General features: G+C 38.9%; 1 protein-coding gene across 1 annotated transcript in view; it reads right to left on the reverse strand.

The window, feature by feature from the left end:
• The window catches only part of GRM8 (glutamate metabotropic receptor 8), a 1,278,142-nt gene extending 1,266,407 nt beyond the window's left edge, over positions 1-11,735 (reverse strand). The window contains exon 1 of the mRNA XM_089684442.1: positions 11,321-11,735. The gene's annotated coding sequence lies outside the window, so the exon portion shown is untranslated. The remainder of the gene's footprint in view (positions 1-11,320) is intronic.
• Positions 11,736-16,369: the final 4,634 nt, after the last annotated feature.

Below are 16,369 nucleotides of genomic sequence, written 5' to 3' on the forward strand. Positions count from 1 at the left end.
GAAAAAAGACAAAAGTCCATCCAGTTCAACCACAAAAAAAAAAGTTATAATCATATACACACAGTTGATCCATAGGAAGGTAAAAAACCCAGCAAAGCATGATCCAATTTGCTCCTGCAGGGAAAAAAATTCCCGAGAGGAAATTGGATATTCCCTGGATCAACTTTACCTATAAATGTTAGTATCAATTATATTCTGTGTATCCAAGAAATAATCCAGGCCTTTTTTAAAGCAATCCACTGAGCTGGCCAGAACCAACTCTTGAGGGAGTCTATTCCACATTTTCACAGCTCTCACCGTGAAGAAACCTTTCCGTGTTTGGAGATTACATTTCTTTTCCTCCAGACATAAAGAGTGCCCCCTTGTCCTCTGTGATGACCTCAGGGTGAATAACTCTACACTGAGTTCACTATATGAACCACTGATGTATTTATACATGTTGATAATATCCCCCCTTATCTCCTCTTCTCAAGAGAGAATACATTTAGTTCCTCTAATCTTTCCTCATAGCTGATCTCCTCCATGCCTCTTATCAGTTTGGTTGCCCTTCTCTGTACTTTCTCAAATTCCCCAATGTTCTTTTTGTGAATTGGTGCCCAAAACTGAACTGCATATTCCAGATGAGATCTTACTAACGATTAGTACAGGGGTAGAATGATCTCTCTCTCTGGAGTCTAAACCTCTTTTAATACAAGAGAGGATTTTGCACGCTTTAGAAACCGCAGCGTATGATCTACCAGAACTCCCAGATCCTTCTCCACCATTGATTCCCCCAGTTGTACTCCCCCTAGTATGTATGATGCATGCATATTCTTAGCCCCCAAGTGCATAACCTTACATCTATCAACATTAAACCTCATTTGCCACATGGTTGCCCAATCAAACAGTGCATTGAGGTCGGCTTGTAAGTTGAAGACATCCCGTTAGGACGTTATTCCACTGCACAGCTTGGTGTCATCTGCAAAGACTGAAATGAGATTTTTAATCCCCGACCCTATATTGTTTATAAATATATTAAAAAGTAAGGGTCCCAACACTGAACTCTGGGGTACACCACTGATGACTCTAGGCCATTCAGAGTTAAAAATGCAGTTACAGTTTAAAGGCTAAGTTTATTTGTTACAAAAACAATTATAAATGAACATCTTTCAGCAGGTAGGCAAAATGTTTATTTTTCTACACTGCAGCCTGTATGGTATTACACCTGTTATCAGTAAATCGCAGGTGCAATGCCTGAATCCTGCAGACTATCAACAAGATGTTTACCCGTACCTAGCACAGGCAGGCAGGTAATAAATGGTATGAAAAATCAATGGACTAAGAGAGCATTCATCAACACCCTTGCAGTTCATTGAGAACTACAAGCCGTCAGCTGCGGAGGCCAACAGTACACATAGCTCATTAATTCACAGAATTCTGTGAATGAATGATGTGGCCATGTGGGCGGAGTCCACCCCCACCCTCTGTCACAGAGAGGGGGGGTCGGGGGGGGAGTCAGGAGCTGGAACATGTTACTTGTTCCATCCTAAAGGTGAACTTATCCTTTAAATTAGGCAGGGCTGACAACATTGCTCAGTACATTTCAGTGCAACAGAAGTACTGTATTGTCAGTTCAGACAGGCACTATCTGGATTTCTAGACAATCAATAGCTATTTTTCTATATGTGCAATGCTTTACAAAGACAAAATATGGAGAAAATTGCAAAAATGTACTGCATATTTTTTTCATTGTGTCCAAACATACTCTTTAAAGCCAGTGTATCTTTTACAAAGAAGGTAGCGCTGCAGAACAAGTTAAGATAATGCAGACATCACCTTTTCTATATCCATACTCTCATAGAATGAGCAATCAGCAGTGGAAAATAGATGGTTATGGCACCTTCTGTTTTAGCTGCCAGCGTTGTAGCAGAAGGCAGTACAGAAGCAGAAGCTAAACTTAGTGTTACGAATTTAACAGAATACTGTGATATTCACCTACGCTATCTACCATTCTATAGAAATATATTGTATTACCTAATCAATGATGTGCTGCATTTCAGAGAATAAAATATACTGTCCTGTAACATGCTGTGTCAATCCTGATACATTTATTATTTGATGTAGGGCAGATTTCAGGCTCAATTCCCAAAACAGACACTAACTGCATGGAGTTTGCATATCCCACCCTTGCACATCTTTGGAACTCTCTTACTTCCACCCAAACTGTCCAAAATGTGTGTGTGTGCAAACTCAGCTGCAAACGTTGATGTGAATTATTTTGTGCTTTGTGTACAATATCTGCCGTGTTATATAAATAAATAAAGTTAATAAACTGCACATTTGAACTTCCTCAAATTGTAGAAAATTAACAAAATGAGACAAGCAGTTTGATAAGAATGGTGGCATGCATTGCCTAAATATTCAGTTTGTCTCTGACCATCAATTCTTCTATAACATGTCCTAATACATTATAAACCTCTGTATTTTTATAATATCTATATTGTTGTTATATTCTATGCTATGCATTAAGAACCCCAAATTGTGAGCAGAAAGTCCTAAATGGGAGTATATACTATATTAAATCACGTTTTAAAACCAGTAAAGAATGGTGGAAAACATTTACTAAATAGCAGGGTGGTTGCAGAAATACATGAAATGTTTCTATAGCTTGGCTGCTATGATGAAGAACTTCTAAAAAATAGAAGGTCACGAAGACCGTTGACACTTCTATTTTCAGATTGGAACTTTGGGAAATGGGATTTATACGAGATTGTGGAAAGTCTAGAACTCTATATTTGGTTGATATACGGTGATCAGAATGTCACTTACAGTAATTCCTGGTTATAAACTGAACCACATTTAAAGTGTTTGTAAACCTCAGACATGAAATATGAACAAATCCTATATCTCTATAGTGTGTACTTGTATAAATCCAGAGCATTAATTGTCATTTCTGTCTGCTGCGTCTTTCCTTTGCTATCAGAATGAATCACTTCTGACAAGTTTTCCTGACACCAAGAGAAATATGGTGACATGAGAGGGACCGCAGTTGTAGCAATTTTGGCAAACCAGAGGATACTCCAGATATCAGACTTGAGGAATACAAATGATTTTTATTAAAAACAGCGCTGTACTGACCCAGCAGACGGCAAGCCGCTCTCATCTGCTAAGTGAATTGTATACCCTTCTTACAAGCGTCTTACTAGCGATTACGTCACAAAGCATACATTTCCCTCTTAACATCTCTGTGAAAAGAAACTTACAGGATATTTGTGGTTTCTGCTCAGACTGTCACCTGCTAAATTAGAACAACCAGGAAATATGAGGGTAGGAGTCAGAGCTTAGCAAATGAAAACCTTACATATTTAAGGGAAACTATGCACTAGCTGGGTGTTACCACATTGGTCCACATTAAAGAAGAACTCTACCATTACTGCCTCACCGCCAGCTGATTTACAGCCTCAGCTCTGTTCCTATGAGCTGTGTGGAGGAAGGGGGTGTCTCTTCGCTCCAATCAGCTCTCAGAGTTCTCCTCACTGAGCTCTGCAGAGTGTAACTTCAGCTCTCTGCCCCCTTTTTTCTGAACTCTCACACAGATTTCTACATTCAGCACTGAACAGATGTAGAAAAGATAATACTGCAGATAAACAGGTACAATTTATGTAGGAGGATTTGTTTCATCTCTGTGTATCACCTGAGGCCAGTCACTTCACTAGCTATATGTAAGGGTTTACAACCACTTTAAGTGTATACTCAACTGCAGTTTAAAGAATATAAATATCAGGATTTTAAAAAAGGTATGTTAATAGTTAACTCCAAGTGATTGTGTGTTATTCTTTTTTTGCATAGTATAAAATAAAAGATATTATATTCCAGTGATTATGGGCCAGTAGCAAGAAATGCAGCCAGGTCATACCACATCTTGATTGCTTGAAAACTAGACATTGCACACAATGCATTTCACCATAATTGGCTAGAGAGTAACATAGGGTAGGAAAATGACTGTAAACAGTAACCTTCAGTGCAAAGATTCTGTTAGAGTATTATGTTTATTATTGATTTGTTTACCGACTAAAAAAAAATGGAAATCAGAGCAATGGTTTCCATTAAAAATGAATGGGCTACCTACTGCAACATGCGTTAACTTGCATGTGTCTACAGATGTAAATGGGCCCCGAGTGTTCTCTGAGTCACTGAACTGGAACAAGCAGACAGCCAATGAACTCTGAGTGTAATCAGAACTCTTTTTTTGCATACTTGCTCTAGATCAGGTATTCAGAAAATATTGAAGCCAATGGATCATCAACCAGCAAGCTAAAATTTCAGAAAAAGAGATTAATAATGGAAACCTCCTTTCTCCACACAGCTGTACTTTACCTAAACTGTTACATGCAACTCATATATAAGCAGGATTTATGTTGTATGATGTTCATTCAAAATCAGTCTATATATCAGAGAAATTAACCACTTTCCCTCCAGAGGATTTACCCCCTTACTGACGAGACCATTTTTTGCGATACAGCGCTGCGTTACTTTAACTGACAATTGTGCGGTCATGCAACACTGCAACCAAATGAAATTTACGTCCCTTTTTTCCACAAAGAGAGCTTTCTTTCATGGGTGTTTGATCAACTGTGCATTTTTTTATTGTTTGTACTATAAACAAAAACAGACCGACAATTTTGAGTAAAAAAACATTATTTTTGACTTTTTGCTATTAAACATGTCTAGTAAAAAATGGAAAAAATCTAATGAATTCATAAATTTAGGCCAAAATGTATTCTGCTACATGTCTTTGCTAAAACAAATTTCCAATATGTGTACATTAATTGGTTTACGTGAAATTTATAGCGTTTACAAATGGCAGTATATATACTGGAATTGTTTTTTTTGTTTGTTTGTTTTTTACTAGGTGGCCATCAGGACTTATAGCAGGACTGCAGAACTGCAGCGGGCATTTTGACACTAATGTGCTAATAAAAAGAACTGGCACTGTACTAATGGCACAGGGAAGGAAGGGGTTAACATGCGGGGCGATCAAAGGGTTAACTGTGTGCTGTTTGTGTGCTTTCCACTGTAAGCACACTGCCTTGTATGGCTCTGCTATGCAGAGCCATGCAAAGCAGTGTGCAGGAGCTGACAGGGGAGAGATCTGTGTTGTTTATACACAGGTCTCCCCCCCATCTGTAATACTAGGCGATCGCTGGGTGCCGGCGAGGAATCACTGGCCAGTGATTGACAGCTGAGGCCGCGAATGGTGGGGCAGTCAGGGTACCTGGAACTGGAAAATCACATAAATATATACGTGATTTTGTGCACCCGTGCCACCCTGTAGCAGTATTTCTGCTACAGAGCAGCATAAAATGGTTAAAATAGGACTATAGGCAAAACTTTTTTTTTGTTTAATTTTGAATAGAGCAAGGGATTTTTTTTTTTTTTTGCCATCTGGGTCCCATTGCGGATATTTCCCTTCATTTCCTGTGTTATAGCCAAACAAGAAGTTAGAGGAAATCCTTGCAAATTAAGGGAATTCCTTGGCCCCCCCACCCAGGTCACCAGAACTAGTGTGCCCATTGGACGATTTCCCGTCTATTACTTTTCTGGGGACAATCCAAAACTTGGGATTTTTCTTTCCTTTCATTTTCAATAATAATGATAAACAGGACAAATATAGAGGGTGAATCTCTCTACCAGGGGCATAGACAGCAATAAAAAGCTGACAGGGGTTCTGATCCACCACCACTCTGTCCAAAACTAAAAAAAAAAATATTGTCTTTAATTATACTTTAATTAATGTCATCTATAACTCCTTATTGGTGTCTTCTGAACATTCACAGGAACTGGAGAACCAAACCATAGAGCACCCTAAAATGGAACTTCACTCTCTCAATCAACATTAACCATTTTAATCATTTGCCGCTAGCATTAGTAAATAGATAGGAAAGTTAATGATAATTACTTGTTTTAAACTTTTTTTTTTACATTTGTTTTTCATTTACTTCCTGGTTTCCACGTCTAGACAAATGGGGGTTTATTTACTAAAGCTGGAGAGTCCAAAATCAGACTCCCTTCTGCATAGAAACCAATCAGCTTCTAACCTCAGCTTGTTCAATGAAGCTTTGGCAATGAAACCTGGAAGCTGATTGGTTTCTATGCAGAAGGGAGTCTGATTTTGGACTCTCCAGCTTTAGTAAATAAACCCCATGATGTCATACATTCCAGTCTTCAGGAGGGGAGGAGGGGTTTTCTCAGCTAAGCACACCCTCCTGCATGCATGCCTGAGCTAAGGGCAGAAGGATTCCAGGCAGTAAATACTACATAAATCATCTGCCCTTACTAAAGAAGGCCATGGCCAGATATGCTATGGGGGGTGCTTTTCAAAGTGATTTCTCAACAAAATAAATCATGTAGACTTGGATGGATGGGTAAGTTTGCTTTGAATACTAAAAGTAAATGAAATAGCTTATTTGCTTTGTGGCGCTACAGTGTAGTTCTTCTGTAAAGCAGACCAATCATGTACATTCACATATTTACTGTAAATGTCAGCATTTCAAAATTATTGTATGATTTTAGGGAAAAGAACATATTTCTTGCCACGCAATAAACACTGATGTTTCCAAATTCTTTTGTGTGACCTAACGTCTGGGTTATCATGAGCACTGTGGTTACTTCACATCATTAGAGTCTGCACAAAGGCTATTGTTTGTATAAGCAGACATGCCCTACCTGGTAGATTTTCTGTTAGATATAACGATCAGCAAGACACAACCAGGCAGCAGAAACACCACATATAATGTGAAAATAAATGTAATTAATGTACATTTGTATTTATAAACTATATACAAAAACAAGTTTTTAAAATATATTAAAACATACTGAAAATACTATTTACATTAATCCAATCATGTTCATGATCAAATGCACCATATATAATAACTGTAATAAAAACTACAATTCAGCTTAAGAATTTTGCAATACTAGACACAGCAGCAAATTAGTAAAGGCCCATCAGACCAATTAATTTATTTGTGGTTGAAAGAAATATAGTTAAAATATAGACTAAAATAGTAGTCTTTTCCCCTGGCCACTTTATTCTGGCAATTATTTGTAGAGAACTTTATAAACTAAAACATTTCTAAGAAAAAATAATATCATCGCTATAGTAGAAAATACAGCTAATAGTAAACAAGTATCATTAAGCAATATGCTGCAAAGTATGAAAGAGTGGCAATGTGCAGTAAGCCATAACAACCAATTAGAAATAAGTCATCATTAAACTGTCTGCAATAAGCTGAGGATAGCTTAGTTGCTAAGGGTTACTATGCAGTTTTTCTCTTGGCACCATGCTACTATCAAGCCACCATTTGCATTTCAATTCATGAATATTTTATGCAAGTGCGCTTTTAAAATATAACCTAACAGCACACCAAAGCTGTTATTTATTTTCTGTAATAAATGTCAAAATGCATAAAGACAAAATCACATTAGTTGCTAATAATAAACAACTAGGTGCTGCCATTATAAAAAAAACAAAGTGTGGAATCCAAACCATTCCTGATAAATGTATGTTTTGCATTTGTGAATGATTTTGCAGAAAGAAGTCTATTATTAAAGTACAACAATGAATATTCATGCGCTGAACATATGTTGGGTATTGTTGTAAGACAAACACAGTTCACACAATTACTGATATAAAATGGCACCTGATGTCAGTGCAGGCATGCTGATCACTCCTAAATCCCATCCACTGATCTGCTCTGCTGCCCTCCTCCCTTCTATGGATTGAACTCTCATATAAATCATTGGGGGTTTGTATGTGCCAATGTGAATCCAAACTTGTAAATATTGGCTACAACAAAGTGAATGATTCCCTTATTGCTATCTTAGAATGTTAATTACCGGGGACACTTACTTAGCAGGGATCACTTCCATTATCTGTGCCATTAGTTCACTGGGCTTGTAAACTGCCAATATCACTCATCCATTGAATACAATAAGGGTTTTCTGCAGGAAAAAGTGCTCTATAACTATTGATCTAATGGTGTAGAAAGTCAAAAGAGTGTGTCTCAGTACTTCTAAAGTCCTGGGCTCGCCTATATCATCAAATCCTTAATCTATTTCTCTGGAAAGACTAGCACTCCAACTTTGACTAATTTACCTGACAGACTGCCTGTTGGAAAGCACAGACTAGAAGTCTTCACAAAGAGGGTCTTGTTCACTTTTTATTCCACACTCCTGATATCAAAGCAGAGAAGTTGTCAGAAAATGTTAGCATTAACCCATCAAAATGAGTAGGATTTCACAGCCTCTCTGTGCTCTGTTCTTTTGTCCATACAGAAAAGTCAATGCTCACATCTTCCCTTTCCAATTGCATGCACATACCAAAATCTATCCACTACTGCATGTTAAATCATCAATCCTATTAAATGGTTGAGCCCGTTCTCTAAAGATCATTGTGTGCATTTTATGTCCCCATTATTCCCGACATTTTAATACCTTGCCCATCTTTCACCGGAAAACTGTAATATTCTTCCAATAAGACCTATTGTAAAGGTCACAGGTATTGGAAGGCTGAATGTCAGGGGCACCCTTTCCTTGTGTGCTTTCTACATTGGTGATCGATTTTGATTTGTCTCCATTGTGTGCCACCTATTAACTTTAGAAATCCCACCGACAAATGTTTCCTGCACCGTATCAGGCTATAGCCATAGAATTCTTCTTGCAGATCTGAACAGTTAAAAAAAAAGAGTTGCCTCCTTTCTAAAGCTCATCCCTTTTTCTAGTGCAACACGTCAGTGGATTGTACATAGGTGATACAATTGGTGTCGTCGGTGTGATCGACACATGTAATTATTTTGGGTGCAAGATCTACCAAAAAAAATTAAATAAATAGAGAGTTTAATTTGCACCAAATCGTATGTGTCAGACATTCAGCGTCTTGTGTGGCTCTATTATATTTTCCAACAGCTGAACAAGCCTCCAGGGATTTTCTTGCTAGTCTGCTGAGCAGATGGATTTTTGTTCACTCTTGCTAAAAGGGCTTTCTATAGCCCATACACTCCCACCCCCAATAAAAAAAATAAAAATCAGTTTAACTTTCATCATGGTGGGGACTATGTAAACCCTCTAAAAGAGAACATGGTATGCAAGAGGGAGAGCTGGAGGCATTCTCTTTTCTCGGGATATAAAAGAAAATCAAACTTTTATGTCTCTAGTTCTCAGCTTGCATACTGTGAGACTCGCTCCAAGGGCTGAATGATTAAGAGGTGCTACCTGGTTCCTAGGAGGTGCTTTTAAAATGCCAATTTTAAAAAAGGCAGTTTTAAAATGGCAGCAAATTCAGTCTTGGATGATTTTTTTTTTTAGGAAACGTACACATTGATTCAGAAAAAAAATTGTAATAGATAAGCTACAAAAAAAGAGGCAGAATAACCATGCACAGTGTATAAAAGACTCCCGACTGCTTGTGTACTCCTCAGAGGTGTCAACATCACCACCACTTTAGGGGATATATAACAAGCCTGCAAAGGAGGGGCTATGTGGTACAGAAAAACTCCAGCACAGAAGATGGTAAACAGAGCAGTGCCATGGATGGATGGCTCCATGTAGGAGTTCCCCGACAGAAAGGGGGTTATTTATTAAAACTGGAGAGTGCAACATCTAGTACAGCTCTGCACAGAAACCAATCAGCTTCCAGGTTTTATTGTCAAAGCTTCACTGAACAAGCTGAAGTTAGAAGCTGATTGGTTACCATGCACAGCTTCACCAGATTCTGAATGCATCAGTTTTTTTTTTAGTAAATCTCTTTCAATGAGGGTTATTTACTAAAACAGGAGAGTGTGACATCTGGTGCAGCTCTGCACAGAAACCAATCAGTTTCCAGGTTTTATTGTCAAAGCTTAATTGAAAAACTGAAGTTAGAAGCTGATTGGCTGCCATGCACAGCTACAGCAGATTCTGAGTGCTCCAGTATTAATAAATCTCCCCCAATCAGGGCTATTTACTAAAACTGGAAAGTGCAACATCTAGAACAGCTCTGCACAGAAACCAATCAGCTTCCAGGTTTTATTGTCAAAGCTTAATTGAACAAACTGAAGTTAGAAGCTGGCTGGCTACTGTGCACAGCTGCACCAGAATCTGAGTGCTCCAGTTTTAGTAAATCACCTACGTCTAGTGCAGCTCTGCATAGAAACTGATCAGCTTCCAGGTTTTATTGTCAAATCTTAATTGAAGAAGCTGAAGTTAGATGCTGATTGGCTGCCATGTACCAGATTCTAAGTGCTCCAGTTTTAAAAAATCTCCCCTAATGAGGGTTATTTACTAAAATGAGAGAATGCAACATCTAGCGCAGCTCTGTGCAGAAACCAATCAACTTCCAGGTTTTATTGTCAAAGCTTAATTGAAGAATCTGAAGTTAGAAGCTGACTGGCTACCATGCACAGCTGCACCAGATTCTGAGTGCTCCAGCTTTAATAAATGCCCCTCAATTGGATGTATTTACTAAAATGGGAGATTGCAACATCTAGTGCAGCTCTGCATAGAAACCAATCAGCTTCCAGGTTTTATTGTCAAAGCTTAATTGAAGAAGCTGAAGTTAGAAGATGATTGGCTGCCATGCACAGCTGCACCAGTTTCTGAGTACTCCAGTATTAATAAATATCCCCCAATGGGGGTTATTCACTAAAATGGGACCGTGCAACATCTAGTACAGCTTGGCATAGAAACCAATCAGCTTCCATGTTTTATTGTCAAAGCTTCACTGAACAAGCTGAAGTTAGAAGCTGATTGGTTACCATGCACAGCTTCACCAGATTCTGAATGCATCAGTATTTTTTAGTAAATCTCCCTCAACCAGGGTTATTTACTAAAACAAGAGAGTACAACATCTGGTGCAGCTCTGCACAGAAACCAATCAGCTTCCAGGTTTTATTGTCAAATCTTAATTGAACAAACTGAAGTTAGAAGCTGATTGGCTGCCATGCACAGCTCCACCAGATTTTGAGTGTTCCAGTTTCAGTAAAACACCCCCCTATAGTGTTTGTTAGCTAACAAATAATAAAGACTGCTGTCATACTCCCTCCCCTATTAGCAAGGAGCAGGGGGTCCCACTTTTTTTTTGGGGGGGGGGGGTCCTTGAGCTATCCAGACAGTGCCCACACCCAGACAGGAGCAAACACAAGCTAAAGTGTTGTATTGGCACAGCTCACCTGATGAAATACTTAATAAATACATAGAGTAGAATGCAGAAAGCACAGCAGCATCACAGACATATAAGTGATGGGGGTGAGTTCCTGTAGTACGAGGCTATGCAGGGAAAGTAGTGAGAGCTGGGGGCACTTACCGTCCCTTGTCCTGGGGCTGCATCGCCCGGCTGGCTGGCTGGCTGCGCCGCACTTGTAGCTGTCCGCGGTGCTGAAAGCGGCTAAGCAGTCCACAGCATAACGCCGAGTCTCTTCCATGTGAATAGCAAATACTCCCACTGGCAGCTATTGGTCTTTCTAACTCCCCTAATCCACCTCTTAACAGACGCTCACCCTGACCACAGGCAAGGAAAGCATCCCCTCTGCTTTAAATGGCAACAACAGGGGATGCATGCACACACACCAAACGCATGGCATGTGACAGCAGAGCTCCACACAATGATGTAGGCGACAATTATGTCTAGGTTGTACTGGCTCATTAGGATCTGTCTTCTGCACTCTCCCCAAACTGCTCCTCTCTCTCTCTGAGTCTGTGTGTACAGCTATATGAATTCACAATGCTCAACAATGCCGGCAATTACCGCACACAGGGCTTCTCGTTGTTTAATTATTAATTAGTACATGTAGTACAGCTAGCTTGCCAGGGGAAAGTGAAAAACATAGGTTTTGTGATCGCCTGAAATCAAAAGGCAGCTTCTTGATGGAGCACTTTGTACCCCCAACACAACCAGCACCCCCCAACATTCAACAACAACCCGGTGACAGTTCAAGCCTAACGAGCTGATAATTATTCCGCTGACACGTCCATCCATTATGATCAGCGCTAAACCCATACAGATGATGCTGGGGCTCCATTTTAATGGGAACTTATGGCTGAGATGCCAGCCTTGAGAGGGATCGGATGGAGTGCCCTTTATCCAACTGTGTCATAATTAAAGAGATTTGATTTTCGGAACATCTGCTCACCGTCATTACAAGGTATGGTTAATCCTGCATGCTAATTCATCCATGGACCAGGCTTCTGCATTCCCACAATCTCCTGCCTGGAATCTAGGAAATAGTTATTCAATATTTTGTGATATTAACAATAGCTGGTGTGTGCATCCCTCAGCTAATATATATTTTCACTTTCACACTGGCTTGTTGTGAAGTATTGGAGTTTAATGTCGATATTTTACTTGGTAGGAAAGTTCCATCTTGAGGAAAGTGGTTGCAACTACATTTTACTTCAGCCTTCAGTTGTAAATCGTCCTTTTTGTGCCATCACTTACCCAGCTCTGATGTATCACTCAAAATATCTTTATTCTGCACAGCCTAGGCACTAATCTGGTGCAAAGAAGACATCGTCAACGTCTAGCTGCCAAGTTGGTTACATTAGAAACGAGGGGAAAGCATATTTATTACATATTCTTTAATATTTTTTAGTAGTATACATTTTTAAATATAATTTTTTTGTGCATGAATAAAGTGTAAGAGTTGTAAATACAGGTATAACTGAAGCAGCAAGAGGATTCTCTTGCACATACACTCAGTTCTTTATATAATATGTATATTTACTGTGTGTGTGTATATATATATATATATATAGTGGAGGAAATCAAAAAGTCTACACACCCCTGTTAAAATGTCAGGTTTCTGTGATGTATAAAAATGAGACAAAGATAAATCATTTCAGAACTTTATCCACCTTTAATGTGACCTATAAACTGTACAACTCAATTGAACAACAAACTGAAATCTTAAAGGTGGAGGGAAGTAAAAATAAAAAACTGAAATAATATGGTTGCATAAGTGTGCACACCCTTAAACTAATACTTTGTTGAAGCACCATTTGATTTTATTACAGCACTCAGTCATTTTGTGTATGAGTCTATCAGCATGGCACATCTTGACTTGGCAATATCTGCCCACTCTTCCTTGCAAAAGCTCCAAATCTGTCAGATTGCGAGGGCATCTCCTGTGCACAGCCCTCTTTAGATCACCCCACAGATTTTCCTTTGGATTCAGGTCTGAGCTCTGGCTGGGCTATTCCAAAACTTTAATCTTCTTCTGGTGGAGTTATTCCTGTGTTGATTTGGATGTATGCTTTGGGTTGTCATGCTGAAAGATGAAGTTCCTATTTATGTTCAGCTTTCTAACAGAAGCCTGAAGGTTTTGTGCCAATATTGACTGGTATTTGGAACTGTTTAGAATTCCCTCTACCTTGACCAAGGCACCAGTTCTAGCTGAAGAAAAACAGCCCCAAAGCATGATGCTGCCACCACCATGCTTCACTGTGGGTATGGTGTTCTTTTGGTGATGTGCAGTGTTGTTTTTGTGCTAAACATATCTTTTGGAATTATGGCCAATAAGTTCAACTTTGGTTTCATCAGACCACAACACATTTTCCCACATGCTTTTGGGAGACTTCAGATGTGTTTTTGCTAAATTTAGACAGGCTTCAAAGTACATCTCAGCAGTCATAAGAGGGTGTGCACACTTATGCAACCACATTATTTTAGTTTTTTATGTTTACTCCCCCCCCCCCAAAAAAAAAAAAGATTTCAGTTTGTTTTGCAATTGAGCTGTACAGTCTATAGGTTACATTAAAGGTGGAAAAGTCTTGAAATGATTTATCTTTGTCTCATTGTTATACATCACAGAAACCTGACATTTTAACAGGGGTGTGTAGACTTTTTTGATTTCCTCCACTGTATATATATATATATATATATATATATATATATATATATATGTATACACAGTAACTATACATATTATATAAAGAACGGAGTGCATGTGCAAAAGAATTCTCTTACTGATTCCGTTATACCCGTATTTACAACTCTTACACTTTATTCATGCACAAAGAAACATTTATTAGTTCTTATTTAAAGTATATGTAAACCCTCACCTTTTAAAACAGGGGTGCTCACCCTGTGGTCTTCAGAGCCCTTTGATGTGGCCCCTGGACCTCAAACCAGGGAAGTGCACTTCTATTTTATCCTGCGGGTTTGATATGCTTTCTGAGAGCACACCAATACTTCCGAATGCAGGCACTTGAGTGCACCTTCAGAAAGTGCACCACACCCACACGATATAATAGAAGTCTATGGCAAAGTGCAGAAAATCACAGTGCATCAGTGTGAAAGCAGCCTTATAGGGGGCACAAAACATTTGTGGTTTGGAGGCAATAAAACTTCATAGTTCAGAAGTGGTTTTATCACACCCCCCTACCACTGGTGTAACGTCAGGGGTTGCAGTGGTGACCCCACCTCATGCTCCAGGGGACCATGCAGTCTCCCTGTCACATGCTGTTTCACATTTGGACAGGAGACGGCAGGGGCAGCATATACAGGACTGATCCTCTCCATATTCCTCCTGCAATTGCGGAAACTTGACTGCTCCTCCTCTCCCTCCTGCAGGCATTCAGTCAGAGGAAAATGTTAATTAAGCTGTTAAAAATAAAAAAAAAATTAAATTCAAACCATTTCATTTCAATGTGGCCCACAACCAGTTGCCAAATCACTTAAGTGCCCCTTGCTCTTCAAGAGGTTGAGCAAATAGACCCATTCAGTTTAAAAAAGGCAAAAAAACCTGTTATAATTACTTCCCCCTTTTTTTATAAGTGATCACGCCCTGTTCTCAGCTGCATAAGGAGCTAAAACAATAGCACACTGACTTTCCCATTGAATGGCTGTATAGAGGTGAGCATTTCAGCACACGACTAATCATTGTATTAGCTTCCAGTGCAGCCAGAAAACTGACCATACTGCGCTCTCCTGTCCAGTGTGGTCAGTTTTAACAGGAAAGCATGGGGATTGGCAGGAACACCAGGGATTTCACAGAAAGGAAGTAATAAAAAGAGAACAGGATACTTTTTCATACAAGTACATGGTACAGCAGGCACATATCAGGAATATGAAATACTGGGTTGACGTGTTCTTTCCACTTTTGCAGTAATTTGAGAAAAAAAAACACAATATGTTTGACGTGATCCCAGTCATACAACATACCTTAGAAAAAAAATAAAATTAAATATTTCTTACCTTTTAGATGTTTCTTAAGAAAAGGTTTTATGGCTGGCTGCAAGCATTTCTGAAAATCAATGAGAGTCTGTCCCAATAGAAAGGTTAAAGACTGGCCCAGATTCATCTCATTCACATACAATGGAGAAGCCCAGCTTCTAAATGTTTAACCCCTAGTTAGGACAGACAATGGTCAAACGCAGTTTACAACTGATAATGAGAACTGCCAGCACAGTGCATACAGTGTTAATTATAGTAAACAATAAAGCAGCATGAAACCCAAAAACATCTAAATGGACTAAAAAAAATAAAGCTGAACTCCATCTAAAACATTGGAAGTTACAGCAAACAGTTTTTTTCTTTTTAAGATAAAAGTATTACATAAATGAACAAAATATGACCATTCTAAGGACCCCCCATCAGTGGTAAATGGTTTGCCTCAACCCTCTAACTGCTGTTTTGTCTGGACAGCTTGGTCTGTTAAAGCAAGTTGAAAAAAAAACAGAATTATTGGCAGGATTACCAGGTGAACATAAAGGGGAAAAAGAAAACAAATGCAGCCACCAGATCTAATAATTGGTAAACTGTAATATATAATTTTTTGGGGTTTTTTTGTTTAATACCGCTTTAACTTCCAGCCCCCCCCCCTCCCCTTCTTCCCCCATAGACAGGGCTATTGAGATTTTTCAGCGCTGGAATTTCTAGAAACAAGCGTTCTAAAAGGGTACAATGCATTTTTAAGCCATGCTCTGTAGATGAGAACATGTAACAGATTTAATAGTGGAAATACACTTAGGAGGTTCATCTCAGTGCTTTTTTTTACAATCTGCAGCTCCAGTCTGGCAGTTTAATTCTCTAGAGGATGCCTTATTGACTGCTTTAATACACACACACTCATGCATATACACAAGAGTATAGTCAATAAATACTGCTATCCATATTTTAAACCATGCTATATACTTTATACTGCCTGGTGTCCTTCTTTATTGTACACTCCCATCCCCCACTATACACCAGCGAAAATATCTGAATAGAATGAATGTGACTGGTGTGTTGAATAAACCGGTGGAGAGTAAGAATAAGGCTGGCCATACAGAATACAATTTTCTTTTGATTTACCAAAACCATATAATATAAGGTCAAACCTAAACACTTTTGATTTGTATGCAATCAGGTAGGCCC

The sequence above is a fragment of the Staurois parvus genome, unplaced genomic scaffold, assembly GCF_062004578.1.
Source record: "Staurois parvus isolate SC_StPar_1 unplaced genomic scaffold, SC_StPar_1.0 ptg000019l, whole genome shotgun sequence".
In the NCBI taxonomy this organism is placed as follows: domain Eukaryota; kingdom Metazoa; phylum Chordata; class Amphibia; order Anura; family Ranidae; genus Staurois; species Staurois parvus.